This window comes from Coenobita brevimanus, chromosome 33, assembly GCF_032717465.1.
Source record: "Coenobita brevimanus isolate Jiangsu-jjx chromosome 33, ASM3271746v2, whole genome shotgun sequence".
NCBI lineage: Eukaryota > Metazoa > Arthropoda > Malacostraca > Decapoda > Coenobitidae > Coenobita > Coenobita brevimanus.
Window position 1 is genome coordinate 21,726,450 of NC_136986.1, and position 19,096 is coordinate 21,745,545.

A 19,096-nucleotide genomic window follows, 5' to 3' on the forward strand; every position below is an offset into this window, starting at 1 on the left:
TTCCCTTGTTATAAATGTTTAAATTGAATCTACGGTTTTATACATTTTCCCTAGGTGTCAAATGGGTTGGTGGAGGGTTAGTGCCCCTCCCTGTAAAACAAATAACTCTGAGTCAAATGGCCACCCCGTACGGGATTATGGCGTCTGGCAATAGATAGATAGATAGACAGGTCTTATACATTTTCTGTTACTTAAGCCAACCGACGTCACACACAAGCCACGCCTCCCTGCGCCCTGATGGACAGTGAACCGACATGGTATTAGTAGACTTAGGTGGGAAGTTTTATTTTTCTAGTGATATAAGTATCATTATTATTATTTTAGTAGAAAAGCGATATTTCAAAGCATATTTGACCTTGAGCCTTGGTAACTTGGTCATTTTAGTCAGACATCTGTCCACTTCTTTTGGCCAAAAGCGGTGGCAATCTGTCAACCAACCAGGTTTCCGGATGGCTGGATGAATCACTCTTGTGTGATAATCAGAGATGGTAAATAAAACCCACACTTGTAGATGAAATATTTATTTTCCAAACAATTTCGGTGGACACTGCCACCATCTTCTGTCGTCAAGATAGAGGGAATGACCTCTCTATCTTGACCACTGAAGATGGTGGCACTGTCCACCGAAAATGTTTGGTAAATATATTCTTCGTCTACAAGTGTGGGTTTTATTTACCAGATTTCCGGATGTTACTCCGAAACCAGAAAAGTGATTCAGCCATCCTGTCTCAAGAGCCGCTTAAGCTAGGAAGCTATAATTTATCTGCAACATATACTGAAGGCAGAAGCAGTGCAGAAAGGCATATGGTGCTAATTGGTTGATTTTTCTCCGACATCGGGTGGGAAAAAAAAAAAAAAAACGGAGCTTTTTCCCTATATTCCGCATGTCACCTAATTTTCCATGAAGGATTAAAGCTACAGCCACCAAACTTGGTCGACTAACAGACTATGATGCCTAAGGTGACATGCACAATATCAGTGACCTTGACCTCAAGGTCCCTTTATAGCACGGCTTCTAGTAGGTAATGGCTGTGGGAAGTTTTTCTTTATCAAAATATTCCTTGGACGATTTTGCGGTGTTCTAGCTATTGTTATTAATATTATTATCATTATTATTATTATTATTATTATTATTGTTTATAATAATAATAATAATAATTATTATTATTATTATTATTATTTTATATGTATTAGTGGTAGTATTAGTATTACTATTACCATTACTATTATTTCATGGAAAAGAAATTGATCTATGGGAATACAGGTCTCTTGTGGAAACTTAATTATTTTAAGAATTTCACCCATGAAGGAAGAAAAGTCCAAGCAGGAAAATATGCCTGTGGAAAAAAAATGTCTCCACAGATAAGGAAGAGATACATGTAGTAAAGAGGTCATGAGGTGAAATAGTTCCATGATGAAAATTAGTCCAATTAGTCCAGAGAGGGATCTGGCATATGGGAAACTTAAGTTCAGGGGGAAGTATAAGTACCATGTAGAAAATGGGTTAGTGCCAAAAAATCGGTCTGGGTAAGTGGCAGATAATCGGGCCATGAGGGGGAAAAAAGCTCCTGAGGAATCAAGCCAGTGGGGGGAAAACTATCCAATGAACAAGTTCATAAGGAAAATTAGGTATGTGTTGGTTGAGCCCAAGAAGGTACATTGTGATACTGACTTATGATTGAGTGAAATTTACTTGATAATAATGGAAGAATTACCATATATGCATATAGGTATATGTGTGCAGTGAATGTGTGTGCGTATTTTAAGCAACTGTACCAGCAAAAGGTGTAAGCAGAGAGCTCCTTGCATCATATGCGGCGTCAAAGAAGGTGATCAGTAGGAGGCCAATCTTCATCATCCTTTGGGCCGATATCTGTGAGTGCAATCAGCCATTTAGCAATGTAGAAAGTTATGTATCTGTCTTGCAATACTCACTTCCCCATCAGTGGATAGGAGCCTGAAACCAGGATGCTATGTACCAGCATTTAAGGAAAGGGTGACAAGACCCGATAATCCCGAGTGGCATCGTTTTAGCAATGATCCCGAAACAACCCGCAGACTGAAACTCTTATGGTTCTTGTCCAGTTAAAGCACCTGAACCCAACAGACCAGAGAGCGCCAATTTGGTTAAATGGTTACCACCCATCATGGTATGTGTATCCCTGGATTTGAAGAAAGCATTTGGTTTGTCACTGAGGGTAGAGTCACCAAAAGGATACAATACATGGAGCATATGAATGGTGGCCAAGCCCACCCACCATATAGTTCGTAAAAATATATATCTCATTGGAAATGTAATAAGAAACATTTCAAAGGACCCTCAAATGTATATCAGGTACTGTTATTGTATTTTAAGTAGTGCTTCATATCCATAAAATGCACGTCTATTATAAGTTAACAAATAACTTTACTTCTAATTGTTGTCACTTATATAAATACTGAATTTGAAGCAGAAGAAAAGCCTAGTTATGCCAAGGAGGATGTTCGCATTTAGTTAGCTGTAGGGTTAGCTCTCTTCATTTCTGCTGGAAGCAACAAGGAGCTGTAGGCTACCCTACAGAAATCCCTGTAAAACATAGACAGAACCGGCAAATGCTGTTCAATCCCCCCCATACTCTTACCCCCTTACCCCATCTCTGACATTCACTTGCTCGACGAATGTGTTGGCAAGACAAGTCGTCCTCATAACGCCAGATCACCTGTGGGGAGGATGTGAAGTGGGGTGGGTATTGATGTTACAAGCGAACACCCCCCTAACCCCTGACATAAAGAGAATTTTCACATTCATCTTCAAAAGTGGTGTTATTACAAGGTTGGGGAGTTTGCATTTAGTTAGCTGCGTACCAAAAGGATGGAAAGAGGTAATAAAACAACATAGTTCTTTTTTTTTAAGTTTAATGCTTGACGGGAACATATACACTGAGGATCATGGACTATAGCTCACAGGCTAGGTATAGCACTGGACATTTCATCTGAATGTTCACTGAAAATCCTCACTCTCATTTTTTTTTTTAATGTGTACAGCATGCATAAAAGGTAAGTTTTTCAGTGCCTGGTTTGATACAAGGCATGTGCATGATAAAGAGGGCCTAGTGCCGCGTGATGACGTTGATAGATCGCATAGCACACAAGAGGCATCCTGTTGCCTTATATTAATTTTCACCTTTTCACATTGTATCGTCCATATTTTATTTATTTTTATTTTTTTCACTTTCAATCACTTGCACTGATTTAATTCTTTTTTCTTCGCCTGCCAAGATCACAAACGAATTAGACAAATAATTTTGAGATAGAGGGCATAAGGGGGGTGCACCGCACTACCGCTGGTGATGACTGGAAGCTTGTTGCCAGGCTCACCCAGTGGTGGGGTTGGAGCATACTGCACAGGCGGCTCCTAATTGGTATGGAGTAGCATGACAGCGAGAGAAAGCGTGAGCATGAGTTACTTCTGTGAGGGCATGGAGCAGTGTTGTTTCTCAATTATTGCCTGAGAGGACGCTTAGTGCTATGTCTAGGGCATCCCCAAGGGTGTGCTTTGTGCATGTCATGATGAAGGACGTCGTGGAACTCCAATGGCCACCTCTCTGTACAAGTGAGTGTGAGTGTGTGTGTGGAGAAATGCCAGAGATACAGCTATTCCCCGAAGGTCGTGTGCTTACAGATCACCTACCAAGTCTGCTTCCGCTATTATTTCACGGGTGATGGTAGAGCAGTGGTTCTTAAGCTTTTTGCTACTGTTACCCCTTGGCACACCAAGATAGACTGTTACAACCCCATCGCACATAAACTGGAAGAAAGAGTAGAAAAACATATTGGTACTGGTAATGTATTTTCCAGGTGATTATACAAGCTATAGAAAGAAATCTGTATGTGGTTTTCCACTACATAAAGTGCTTTCAGTAGAAAATAAACTTGGTAAGATTTCTGGTATGGTAGGTGAAACAGTTTTTTCTCTGATCAGTTTAGATGCTTGGCTCAGAGGCATTACGCATCCCATGTCATAGTCAATGAGCTTACTTATTTGTTTTTCTTTTGCGCAACAGAAAAAACCCATTTCATAGCGGTATGCAGTTGTAAAAGGCACCAGGATCTTGTGGGCTTACTATGATAGAATGCAGTATAATTTCCTAAGTTTAATCAAGAAAGTTGCCAGATCCTGCTTATGATAATCTTTTTTATCGTCTTATAAAGAAGGAAATAGAAAAATAATTGAGCAATGTTTTACCAATATTACCCCCTTCAAAATCACTGAGCAATGTTTTACCAATATTACCCCCTTCAAAGTTACCCCCTTGGGAGTAATGACCCCCAGGTTAAGAACCACTGTAGCAGAGAGTACCCCTCATTGAAAAGAGGGGACACCTTAATCTGCACAGAACAGTGTTGATTGATTGATTGTATTAAAATCTGGTGGCACAACTGCCAGGGTCTTATGCCGCCGGACAACAAGATAAAAGACGCAGCAAATAAAAAGTGCATAGTAATAAAGTAAATAACTATTATTAGAAATAAAACACTGAAAATGATAAAAGAGTAGTTAATAAAATATCAATTACTTATAAAAACGGAAGGAGGCCCGCCTCCTGAAGAAAACTAAACACATCAGTAAAATCGCTAGAGGCTCCACCAAGCATTGAGGAGAGACAGAAGGCCCCATCTGCCCCTCTATGACTATGGAGGAATCTCTGATATAGGTCCCCGAAACTCGCACACTCGACTAGCAAGTGACGTCCAGTAAGGGGAACAAGGCAATCATCAGAGTACTGTTGAGACTCACCGCCCATAAGGAACCCATGTGTAAAGCTAGTGTGTCCCATGTGAAGCCCAGCAAGAGCCACCTCTAATTGCCGAGACGGGGAGGGAAGAACCCTTGGCACAACCACTCTCTGAAAGATTTCTTTTAGTTTATTATGAGCAACACCACTGGCAACGTGTACAAAGAATGAACTGCAAGTAAGTTGTTACATCAGAAGCAGGAAGCAGATAGTTGGTTGGGGGCTGTTGAGAGGCCGCAGTTATAGCTAATGTATCTTCCCTCTCATTGTTCACCACACCAACATGTGCGGGAACCCAGCAGAAATCCACTCTCTTCCCCCGACAAAGAATGAGGAACAGCCACTCCAACATAGCTAAAACAAAAGGATTGGAAGAGTTAAAAGAGTCCAGGGCTCAAAGTGCCCTTTGAGAGTTGCTAAAAATAGTAAAATAATTGTCATGGTGAACAAACACCAACTTCAGGGCTAAAACGATAAGTGACAACTCTGCAGTAAAAACTGAGGCAGCCAAAGGACTACCTCCGTGGCTAAAATTGGGAAATACCACTCCAAAACCAACACCAGAGGCAGATTTAGAGCCATCAGCATACACAGGCACAGAACCACCATGACTAAAAGAATGTTCTAAAAATAGCTGTAAAAGAGACTGAGGAGCAACATAATCCTTTGAGCCTGCAAAAGACCTGCAGAAAGTTACTTTTGGGAAGACCCATGGCACAACCCTTGGGATCCGAACAGGACTAACAGGTACTACTGACAAACCATACTCCTCCATGATATCCAGAACCCTATAGCCAAACGGATGAGGCATGCAAGGGTGTCTACTATAGTATAAAAAGCAAGACTGTTGCATCACACACTCACAGACAAGTGAGGCTGGGAGGTGACGAATCTGGAGCCAGCACCATGCTGAAACAGACTGATCCAGTAGATCTAAGGGAGGAACGCCAGCTTCCACCAACAAGTTAGGAATCGGAGATAACCAAAAAGCTCCAGCTGCAAGGTGAAGACCAGCATGATAGACAGCATCTATAGTTTTTAGTCTGGACCCTGTGGCAGAGGAGTAGACCTTGCAGCCATACATCAGCTTGGATGTTACAAAATCCTGAAACAGATGCAAGAGTGTCCTCCGATCAGCACCCCAAAAGGTATGAGACAAAACCCTCAACAGACTGAGAACCTTTGTACATGATGCTTTAAGATTTGCCTAGCGTGAAACCCAAGTCAAACGGCGGTCAAACGTCAGATCCAAGATTTTCGTCTCTGTCACACAACGGAGCCTACTGCCACAAAACTGGAGATTAGGGTCTGGGTGTACCCCTCTCATCCTAGAAAAGTGCATAGCCACAGTCTTAGAAGAGGAAAACCAAAAACCCTTGGAAGTGGCCCAGGCAGAAATCTTGTCCAAGGCAAGTTGCATACACCACTCAATAGCAGACATGTGGGAGCCAGAAAACCATACAGCTATGTCATCCACATAAAGGGATAAGGATACCACAGCAGGAACAGTGTCAAGGATACCATTGATGGCCACAACAAACAGGGAAACACTTAAGATACTCCCCTGTGGGACACCTTCCTCCTGCTGCAGTGGCACAGAGAGGGTAGAACCCACATGGACCAGAAACATACGATCAGTCAAGAAGTCTCCAAGCAACACAGGCAGGCGACCACATAAACCAAAGGCATGAAGTTGTTGGAGGATGCCATGGTGCCAGGCAGTGTCATAAGCCTTCTCAGGGTCAAAGAACACAGCCATAAGATGTTGCTCAGAGACAAAAAATTCACAGATCAGCACTTTGAGTCTCATGAGGTTGTCTGAAGTACACTGCAATTTACAGAAGCCAATCTGGTAAGGAGAGAGAACGTAACCCTTCTCTAGAAACCACACAAGCCTGACACTGACCATCTTTTCAAATAGCTTGCAAACGCATGATGTTAAAGTAATAGGGTGATAGTTGGAGGCATGGGAATGGTCCTTACCAGGCTTGGGAATGGGGAGGACAGTGCTCAACTTCCAACTCTTGGGAACAGAGCCCTCACTCCAAACCCTGTTAAAAAGGTCCAATAAAACTGAATTGAATCAGTCGGCAGATCACAGAGCAGAGCGTATGGAATGTCGTCAGGCCCAGGAGCAGTGTTACCACATTCTGAGAGGGCAGCATGCAGCTCACAGAAGCTAAAGTCTAAATTACATGGCTCTCCACCACGAGAGCGAAAGTCAAGACCCAGCCTCTCCTGATTCCTATGAAAGTTAGCACACAGCTTAGAAGGATCCTTTTTTGGGACAGCACAAAACTGATTTGCAAAAGCAGAGGCTACTGCATCTGGTGCAGACACAAGATCTACATGAAGTCGTAACACCAATGGGGAGGGGGGTGAGAACCTACCAGAAATATTGCATGCCTTTTTCCACACCATAGGCATTGGGAGTGGACGTAATTGTAAAAACATACGACCTCCACGAGTTACAGCAAGCATTCTTCATGACCCATTTATTGTGAGCACCTGCTTTGCAAAGCTGGATATTTAGAAAAACAACACAATTGGCAAAATACCGACAGGTAGCCGCTTTGTAAGCTCCTTTTGCTATAGAGCAGTCATCATTCCTGTATGGCGCAGGTCTCCAGGAAAAAACACCAGAAATCCCTGGGTTGGAATGAACCCCTGCTGAGAAAATGGTCTTAGTAAAATAACGTTTGGCATCATTGATAGTTGAAAAATCAGTAACCCTGTAGGCAAATACACATAGTTCCTCAATGAGAGACAAATTAACCCTATCCAGACACCAGTGTGGCATACGGGCTGCAGGAACAGAATGAGCAGACTGGACCAACACAGGATAATGGTCACTGCCATACAGATCACCCAAAACCTCCCAAGAAAAATCAAGGGCACAGTCAGAGGAGGAGATGGTAAGGTCAGTGACCAAATACATGCCTGTCTGAACATGAAAATGGATCGGCCTCACATCATTTAAGACAACCAAATCTAAATCCCCAATCAAAGAGGCAAGAAGATCACCCCGTGGATTTGAAAGTGAGTCACCCCACAAAGGATGGCGGCCATTAAGGTCACCATGGAGTAGAAAAGGGGGTGGAAGTTGGCTGATAAGGGTTTCCAGATCAGCTCGCAAACAGGAACGGAAGGTGGAAGGTACAGACAACAGATGGTATAGCACCTCCCAACGTGCATCTGTACCGCTAGAACTTGAAGGGGAGACTGTATCGCAAAGGAAAGAAAGGGTACATCAGAACAGCGCAAAATTCCACATCCACCACTGTCACCGCCAGGAGGAGATGCATGCAAGACCTCATACATCCTGATTGAATGGAACTGTCCATCCCCAACCATTGTCTCCTGAAGACAGCCACAGAGCAGGCTTAGAGCAGACAGTAATTACTGCAATTCCTTCCAGTTTCCCATGGCACCTCTACAATTCCACTGAAGACAAATTGGTACTGAGTGAGCCATGATGATTAGTACTGAATAATATGAAATGAGAAACAAAGACTATGTGGCAACCTCACTGGGAAGGGTGTGAAAGCCCATCTTCCTAGACGTGAATCTCTGCCTTACTAACTGTGAAGACAATGAAGATTTAGAGTTTCCATGGGTGAAAGAACCCTCGCCAGAATGAGCTCAAGGCAGAGAGACCTTCCTGGAAGACCCACTCTCTCCGTCTGCACCCCCACGTGGGGGTCCAGCTAGCATTCTGGGGCCAACCAGACCATCCCCAACTGAATCAACCAAGGGTCAGCTGCAAGGTGGCAGATCAAAGCGAACAGGCGACCGAGCCCTTTGTGTATCTAAAGACCCAGACCCCACCACACCTGAGCAAGAAGCAGGGACTGGAATCCTAGAAAGACTATCAAGAACACCCACCGACCTAGACGCCACCATTGCCTGGGTTGCTGACCGAAGAGCCCCCTCAGAATCCTGATGTGGCTCAGAAATTTGAACCTTAGAAGGAGGGGAATCACCCAAAGACTTCCCTCTCCTCATCTGTTTGAGGCTGGTAGATGCAACCTCCACCTCTACACCAGAACTTGAGGACACACCAGAAACTGTAGAGGCACACTGTAGGAAAGACTGAACACGGTAGCAGGGTGAGCAGATGGTACAATAGCATCAGCCAGTATGGAAGAAGCAGACAATACAGGATTATCGGCTTGTACAGGAGTATCACCTGGTACAGGAGTAGCAGCCAGTACAGGAGCAGCAGCTGGTTGAGATGCAGACTGCAAAGGTACCGGAGTCAATGGGTGACTACAATGAGAAGTAGTAACACGTCCGGTATCGGACAAGGGGAGAGGAGAAAGGTCAGTGAGAGGAGCAAGAACGGACAAGGGAAGAGGAGAAAGGCCAATGAGAGGAGCAAGAGCCCCACGATGGTGCACAGCAGGCTTTGACCCAGAAAGAACAGAAGCAAAGACACACCAGAGTGGACATACACAGACATGACCCGGTCCTTAGCTTCAGTAATACTCAGCCTTTCTGTGGCTCTGGGAAACAAAATTTCATGTTCCATTTTGTAACAATCACAAGATTTAGAAGGTGTGTGCTCACCACCACAATTGACACAAGATACAGGACCAGGACATTCCACACCCTCATGAACATTTAAACCACACGACGTGCAGACTGCTAGAAGGACCAGGGCAAGGAGCCTACAAGTTCAGGCAACAAGACCCAAATACTAACAGTGGAAACATCTGTGAGGCATAGGGACATAGGGCCTAACTTTGTTCTGGTACCATGCAGTGTTAAGAACAGCAGGGAGACTCAATGACTCAAGAGTCACAATCAAGGATGGAGTTGGCACAAGGTCACCATTTATCTTTTTCTTAATCCTCTCAACCTTTATTACATTCTGGGCAGACAACTCTTCAACAATGCATGCCTCATCGTAAATCAGTAGTTCTTTAACATAGACAATGCCATGAGAATGATTCAATGAAGCATGGGAGAAGCATGTAACTGACTGAACAGAAAGCATGGATAACGATAGAACAGTCACACTTTGAGAAGGGACAGACAGCTCTACCGACAAAAACTGCCATCAGCTTGTGGAACACCTTTAGGGCTCCAGCACAAGCAGCAACCAGTTCTTGATGGGTTAAAAAAATGTCACACTTTCTGAGGCCTACCCCAGCAGGGCACAAATGACTAAGAACCTGACAAAAGGTGCAGAAGGAGGAGCAATCAAAATGGTATTCATATCTCTAACATGGGGTCCCTGAGGTCCGGGTACACTCCTTGTCCCCCTCCCGTGACCCCTGTTACAGGAGCAACCTTACGGGGGAGGCAAGGCATGGGAGGCTGAATCCCCCATAGAGCCACGTGGAACCTAGAAGGGCAACAAGTGAATGCCAAGGAGGTTCCATGGACATGCTGAGGTCTGGGAGAGAGGCAGGTTGGCGCACATTAACCCCTTAAGCTCGGGCATGTTTTTGCGCTCCTTGCGCGTCAAGCGAGGATATTTCCGCTCCAACTGACTTTTTAAAAATATTTGTCAAAAATCAGTTATTAGTCCAAGAATATTATAATTATGTGTGCATATGGCACATACCTTCAGCTTTCTCCTGGGATGTTTTTTGAGCCTTCTTCGAGTACCGTATGACTTGTGGAGACTTCTGAAGTTGGGTAACGAATTCTTCACTTTACACTTCCCGACACCTGGTAATATGATTACCACAGCCTGATACTGTCATTAGGAATAGTATTCTATGATTTTCAAGTAGTTTGGAATCCATACACCAAAAAAAAAAATCTGTGAAAGCAATGAAAATTACGAGCGTGTATGAGCTTCCCACTTGCGTTCGTTCCCTGCTGATATTGTGTCATTTATTATTCATAAACACACTCACACTTTATATTCCTATTACTTTATTACACTTTATATATATAATATATATATATATATATATATATATATATATATATATATATATATATATATGTATATATATATATATATATATATATATATATATATATATATATATAGATATATATATATATATATATATATATATATATATATACAGTATTTATCCATACGTTTCCTTCAGTAATATATTTTATTTTCACTCCAGGCATTAACTTTCTCGTTCAATAAACTAGCGTAGAGAGCAAAGCTTTGACTCTCATTACTCCAAGTATTTGTACTCATATTCTTATATTAGTAATTATTTACATTTCTATTTTATATACACTATGTTATACACTGTCACTTCCAGTAAATAATGGCTCCTTTCCCTTGGAGCCAGGATGAACTTGGGACATTGAAGCACTCGTAGTTTATCACCATTTTCTCCACTGGCTCATCACACGATACACCAGAAAGATTGTAGTCACTGTCCATCATTATCATGGATAAATTAACCAGTTCACACTCCACAGCAGAGTCATTTAGTCCTTTACCCCTTCCCACACGAGATTTAGTAGGGGTAGAGGTCACAGGGCCTTCTAGAAGCGGCGGAAATGGAGAGGTGTGAGTGCTACATGCTTTCATCTTAAGAAACAACACTGAACTAAATGACGAGGCGGATTTTGGGCCGCCAAGGGTTGACAACGTCAGCGAGGTGACAGCTGCTAATTTATATGCTGTGAAATGATTGGCAGGAAATTAGGTAGTTCCAGGCGAATGTAAATATCACTTAGGCTTCTCCCTTCCTTTCTTATATACATTTTTATTATGAGAATAGATTATACGGCATATTTCAAGGGAAAATTGCCAGGGAAAATTAGTGAACAAGTGCACGTGGAGTGTTGCCAAGTGATAATTAGCCAACTCGAAGTGTATGGCACTATCAGTTACCTTATTTTTTTTGTTATATATTATTTTGTGTAAGAATAGGGCATAGGGCTTATTTCAATGGATGAAATCAGTGGAAAATTCCGGGGAAGATTTGATTAGCGCAGTGCAGCTGGGCAGGCGAGGGGAGAGGGTAATGGAGGGGATGTAGGGAGGAGAGTCAAGAATGGGGATAAATAGCTAAATTGTCAACAATGGATGGGAGTACAGATGACATTAGCAGTGCTGACTAATGTTGAACACTGGCAGTACTGATAGATGATACAAGCCACCACTTGAAAGCCCGGGAGAATTCAAAATAACACAGAATCGCAAAAGTGACACCCTGCGGTATGATCCATTGCGCCCAAGCATCACGAAAGTGACGACCCGCAGTTAAGGGGTTAATAAAAGACATGACAGTATGTGTAAAAACTTCATTCCCACATGTACCCCACCCACCACAAAGCCCAGCAAGGGGAGGCCATACACCACAGGTAACCTCAGGGGTAGCAGGGGAGTATACACGGGTAATCACTGGGAGGTTGGGGCAAGGGTGACCCCAGGATGATAGGAGCCACCAGGCCCCCCAGTGCCCACTTGACCATAGCCAACGCATGACCAGCTGACTGACCTGGTTGAGCCCAACCAGGCTGCCCATCCAGCCAGAAATAAGGGTCCAAAGAAGTGTATTGCTAGCTGCAGGGCACTTTGTGGAGCATCGCTCAACCCCCAGGACTCCCGTCTCCCAGAATTACAGGACGCCACACATGGCAAGCACGTGGGGAGGCAACAGTCCCGCCCTGGATGGCACATGGGCAGGGACTAACATCACCAGCGGGCCTTCTCTACCAGTGATGTAACGGGAGCTTGGTTCACACGGCTGACAAATGCCAAACCCTACAAAGGTGGGCACGCCTCCAACGTAGGTGACACCGCCAACCACGCTTCAAGCCCTGCCATCATGTCAAGGCAACCCCCTGCAGTGGGGCACAGAACAATGTGTCGCGTGCCTATTGAAACATCGAGGCACTGCTTGAACGCTGCTACTGGGCATGGATGATAGTGGTCAGCATGTATCCTACAGGCTGGGATTGTGAGAGGAGCAAGCCTGAAGTCTTCTTTCTTGTTTTTTGTGAGCAACCTTGGAGATCGCAATAGGGACACTGCCAGTCCATTCTGTGCAAAGATAGTGCACGCTGGAAACAGTGCACGAATCTACGACAGTCCTGACCCTGTCTTTCCTTGATAGAACCAGAAAGCCCTCACCGAGCGCATATCTTTGCCAATCCATTGCGATTAAAATGGATCCAGATCCGGATCCGTGGTTATAGAATCCAGCTTCGTGGATACAGGGTCTGGATCCAGATCCAGATCCGTGGATATAAGATCCGGATCCACCCCAAAATTTAATTAATTATTCCTTGGTCCATGGCCCATTTTATTCATAAAATTTCATTGAAATTCATTGAGAACTTGTGGAGGTATTGTGCAGGATACTCTGGATCCGGATCCGGATCCTCCCCCAAGTTTAATAATTTCTTCCTTGGCCAATGGCTCACCCTTCTACAAAAATTCATCAAAATCCTTTCACAGGTTTGAGTAATCCTGGATCCGGATCTGTGGATATAGGATCCCAATCCCCCCCCAAGTTTAATAAATCCCTTCTTGGTCCATGGTGCACCTTTCCATAATATTTCATTGAAATTCTTTCACAACATTTGGAGAGTACCGTGTGGGATACTCCGGATCTGGATCCGACTCAAAATTTCTTAATTTATTCCTTGGCCCATATCCCACCTTTCCACAAAATTTAGTCAAAATCTATTCATAACTTCTTGACTAATCCTAACAGACAGGCAGACAGACAGACAAACCAACAAACCATTGAGGGTAAAACATAACCTGCTTGATGGAGGTAATGACAGGATATGGAACTCTGCAATTAAAAGCCTCTCTATTCAGCCCAGAAACAGAGGAAGGCAGTCCAGAGGGATTGGTGGAGGAGGCCCATACTGTTTGTAGCATATCCTCCACGAAATTCTGTGGAGGATAGAACCTGCTGGAGAAATATCATGCATAAAAATTCAATGTTGCTTAGAGCTTCTTTGTAAGGGGGTTTGGTGAGGCACGCCATCCCCAGAGGCAATGAGTTGGGGCTTACCTTTTGCAGCACTCTGGTACTAAGAGCAGATTTCTCACCATCAAGGCTGAATCACTCACTACGTTTAGGAGAACTTTGGATGCAGGTGAGGGAAACAGATATATAAGTGTCGACTTCATCCAGTCCTCTGCTATCGTATTCGGGCCACCTGTCGCCATACAATGCATCTTGGATAGGTAGAGCAGTAACTGCATTATGCCTTTGGTGAAAAAGAGGTTCACCTGCATGTGGGCCCAACTGAGAACCAGTGAGTTGAATATACCCCTCCAGGCAGTCCATTCAACTGAGTCTAACTTAAACCTGGAGTGTACATTGGCCCTCTGATTTGTGTCATCTGTGCTAGGAAGGGTTTAAACCTTGACGTGTCACACTATTTGATGCCAAGCACCACCAGGTGGTTGTCCCTTCGGATTACCTTTAGTTCCCTGATATTTATGGGCTTGACAAGTTCTGTCTCTGTCCAAGCACACAGCTGTTGGTGCCCCACTCATGACAGCGTGCCCCAGCCCAAGTGTTAGGCATTGGTTACAGTCGTAGGAGTCTGGCACCATCCATCATCAAAGCTTTCTCCTGAGGCTGGCAGGGACTGGATGGAGCATGTCTCGTCTGCAGCTTCCTTTTTGCTGGGATCACCATTACCTCCTGTGGTAGGTGGCAGTGGTACAACCTGCCAAGTTCAGTGCCAACAGCAGTGACTCCCCATGTTTTCATGACTTCAGGTTTACATGAACTGTCCTGAAAAATTTTTTCCTAAGGCAGCATGCACTGTCCGGGGAAAGATGCACTCATATTTTCCTCGTGTCCTACTCCAGACCTAACCAGATTACTTGCTGCACAGGGGTCAAGAAAGTTTTTCCATATTGATTTTGAAGACGAGCTTCCCAGGTGAGTTGCTTAGTCAGCTTTTATTTTGGGACACTCCTCTTTGGTGGCTGCTGCGAGGAGCCAGTCATTGAGATGCTGTACATTAATACGTTGATCCCCTCTGACACCTGATGATGCACCAGCACCTTTGTTAGTCTTATGAAGACACGATGGGCTAGGCAAAGACCAATAGGCCAGCATGCTGACAGGTAAGTAAGTAAGCCCTGTGGATCAGTGCTGATTGTGTGACATTGTTTTGCTAGTGTTAAGTTTTGAGAACTAGGGGCCTTGGTACCGTTTTGTCATGCTGGATGTGTTCAGTGACGAGGCTGGTGTCTTGTTGTCCAGTCTGGTACACTTGGAGTGCTTGTAGTGATGAGGAAAAGGAGACCTCCACGGCTTGAGAGAGGTTAGAGCAGAAGGTGGGAGGTGTGTGGTAAATGGGAGGCGAGCGTATGCCTCCTCTACAGACCTGCTTAGGGGAAAAGGGAGCCTCCCAGATGATTGCTTCCCAGACCACTCAGTCCATCGTGATGAAAACCATGTTTCTAAAATTAGTGCTGGTTGTCACTGTCTGCAATGGAGATTAATAGCAAGTTATTTAAACTATTGTTGAAGCTGAGATCCCAATACCACCACAGAACCTGGGTAGTTAACATGGTGATGGAAGCGAAGATCCTGAGAGATGAGCATTAATGACAGTTTCACTGTCTTCACTGACACTGGGAAATGGATAGGCATGACCCCGTGGGGAACTTTGTAAGAGTCAGTCCATTCCTTCAGGCATGGCAGGAAGCAGGCTAGCAACAATGAGAGGGTGAACTATTCTGAGAACATTGCCCCTTTCTAAATGTTGTGGTTGTCAAGTTCCCACTTGGCCCAGGAGAAGGTGGGCATCACCATCAATTCTGAGTGCTGTCCTTCGAAGCCATTAGTTGCACAATGCTGCCTTCTTCAGTGGAAGGTACGACAGTTACTGCCCCACTGGGGGCGTCTGTAATGGCCGTGGCATTGGTCGTGAAAGGCCCTGTTCTTGCCTGCCCTATCGTGAGCCAAATAGGGTGGAACTGGACTTCCATGGGTTCCTTTGCCATTAAGACCCATCATTTTTCTATGTCCTGGCATTCTAGTAACAGTTTGTCCAAATGCTCCATGAAGGTTTTGATGGATGAGACCTCCACAAACAGCTTCCAACCCTTCAAAATTAACTGCTAGTTACGAAGCAGGTGGGTCTCGCTAAGTTTAGCTATCTCATCCTCCTCTTTCCCTTGCCCTGTGAATGTGAGGATGTGTAGCCTAATTGTTTAAAGAGGGTTCGGGACTGCACCAGATAACCCAATTCGGACTCCCAGTCAAGTGACTGATGAGAATCGGGGGATGAAGAGCAGGAGGACAGTGACGAAGAGGGCCTTAGGGAATACCAGCATCTACTGTAGTAAGTGGAGGAATGGAGACATGGGAGTGAAGTGAGGTGGGAGAGGCTGAATAGTGGTAGCAATCGATCTCCCCGGTCACCCTCTGCCCCAGGGATTGTTGATGGTGGTGAGTGAGGTCTCTGCTATGGTTTGGGGGACAGTGCAGTGGGTGGGTGGGGAGTGTCGTGGCCTTTCTTCGTCTATCTCGATGCTCTGGATGGCTGGAGAGGCCAGGTGATAAATGTCATGGTCACTACCCAAGGTGCATGGGCGTCATCAGGGGTAGTGCTGTTATGCCTGCAGCTACGGCTCCTGTCTTGCCCTCTAATTGTGCCACAATGTTGAAGTACGGAGCTGTGTCACTGGACATCTTTCATTAGTATTCATATTCATCTTACTATCTTCTCACGTCAGACTACATCCCTTATGGTGAGCTGCTGACTTCTGAGCCTTCCTCCATTGGGCTACCAGGCAGGAGTAATTCAGGAGGCTGTCCAGGTTGGGAGCAGTTGAGAGGGCACCACACCATGGACAGCAGGTGCCACAACATTGGAGAATGAGAATGAAGACATAGCCCTTCGACCATAAGGTGTGAGACTTACAAAGCATATGGCCATCCTTTCCTAGCCTCCCAGAGCATCCTCTCAAGGAGCAGGCCAACCTTGGATGGGGAATGTCAGCATGGGAAGGAAGGATAAACAGAATAACAGAAGCTAAAAACAAAGGGCTGATACCTCCTTCTCTTTCCCCTGTTGCTCTCCAAGTGAGACTAGGGGAAGTTCTGCACAAGGGGACCTCCTAAGCCACCTGCCTAAAAAATGAAAGAAAACCGCCAGGGACAAATAGGAGTAGGAGAATGGCTGGTAGAGGGGGGGGGAAGAGGATTAAACAGGAAAATTCTTCATAGGAAAATTTTCACAGGTGGCCGCCCACCCCCATTCCGAGAGGAGCTGGGGATAGGGGTTGGCAACCACGTGGTCGAGAACAAAATACAAAAGAACACTTGATTATCCATGGAAAAAATCATGGCGGGAACCCAGGGCCAGAGACCTCTGCGAACACGACCTAGGGCAAACAAATAGAGAAGGAGGTAGCCTACCAGGCACATGTGAATTTCAGCTGCACACCACGTGGAGCAGGCAATCACCAAACTTAGCCATAAAAAGTAAAACCATGGTCTGAACCCTGGGATAAGGTAGTGACAGCAATTCACAGTACTTGCTTAGTGTAAACACTATGCACCACATGGGGCAGAAGGACCAATGGAACTTGGAAATACAGTAATGCTAAATCATCTGTTAGGAGAAAACAATGTCTGGAACCTCGGGAGAACAAGAGAGAGTGCTGCATGATGGAAATAGCTCATCATGCCCGTTCAGGTTGAAAACTGTGCGCAATTGTGCAAGGAACACGCTACATATTATAATAGACCAATAATGGCCTGGGTAAACATTGCACGACAGAAGAATTCTGCTGGGGGGGTGGAGGGAGGAAGGCATCAAAGCCCTCACCATCCGCCCCTTTCCCGGTGACGAACCAGTGAGATACCTGGAATCATGGTCTGAATCACTTCTTCATTTCTGCAACATTCGCTGTCTTTCCTGCAACTTTCTCCCCGTAGAGCATCACCTCTCTCCTCCTGTAACCTCACCTTCTCTTCCCAAGTGAAAAAGTTGTGAACCACATACTCAACTGGCATACTAAAAACTAAACTACACTGACATTATAAAGAGTAAAAAAAACAAAAAACAAAACTAAAACCTGGCCTGAAAGGAAAAGAATAGCATGGTGGAAATAGTTCATCATGCTTGGACAGACAGACCACTGTGCAGACCTTGGGGCTTAATGCAATTATGCCAAAAAGCTAGTAACACCGAAAAATACCACAAACGGAACAAAACATGTCACAGCTCCATGTGAGCAGAGTCTAGGACGAGCATCGTGCAGTAGAGGGAAGCCTGCCCTGCTTGACGAAATCTGTGCTTCATAAGGAGCCAGCAGCTACACTAAGGACCATATTTTCAGACGTCATATAGTCCAATCCCCAAAAGCCTAGCATGGCGGAAGCAAACCAATGTAGTCATACCGACTGAAAAACTGTGCACAATGTGTGGCTGCAAACCAAAAATTAACAGACTGAAACTAGGAAAGACAAACGACAAAAAAAAAAAAAAAATGACACAGGGGTAATTGCTGTAAGATGCAGGCATGCCATGCAACCAGGAAAATAGTAGTACTGAGTCAAGAACATGCTAGTGCACAGCTCACAGAGGACGGATGCTGACCCCTGGTGTTGCTCATGCATTGCGCGGAGAGAGAATGACCTGCCTTGCTGACACCATCGTTGGGCAAAGGAAGGAGAGAGAAGGGGTAATGGGGTAAGGATATGGGAGAATTATACTCGCGTTTGCCGGCTCTGTCAATGCTTTGCCTGGATTTATTTCCAAGAGTCGGAGGGTATTGCTCCCTGCTGCAACCAGCAAAAGTGAAAGGAGCTAACTAAATGCTAACTTGCACATCTTGTCATTAACACAATTTTATCAAAAGAACATGGAGAGGGGCACATTCACGCACTGGCACTGTGGATCCACAGTCCGTTTATACAGTATCTTGCAACTTGCTCCTTTTCTCCAGGAAGGAAGATTGTGGTCTACAAGAGAAGGGCACCTTCAGTGTGCAGTCCATTGGACTTTCGTAAAGATGAACTTCTGACAAAAAAAACAACAATAAGCCTCCCTCTGCTTGTAATGTTAAGCCAAACTGTGTTTACATGGAACTAGCAGTGCTACCCATCGTTGCTAGAGTTAGCCATATTACAGAAAATTTATAACGGTTTTATAGAAATCCTTAATGGTACACAAGTTCGTGGTTGAACGAAGGAGCAATCACACACATTTCTTCACCAAATAACACAAGCACTATTTCATCCAATGATCTAGGGGACTTTTTTTTTAGGGGGGGGGAATGAGGGATCAAGAATGTAGAGTGGAGGTCAGTATTTACATCTAGTGGTCCCCATGACTTATTTTAGTCCGTATTGACCCCTAAAACGCGGGGCGTCGCGTTTGCGACACTCGCC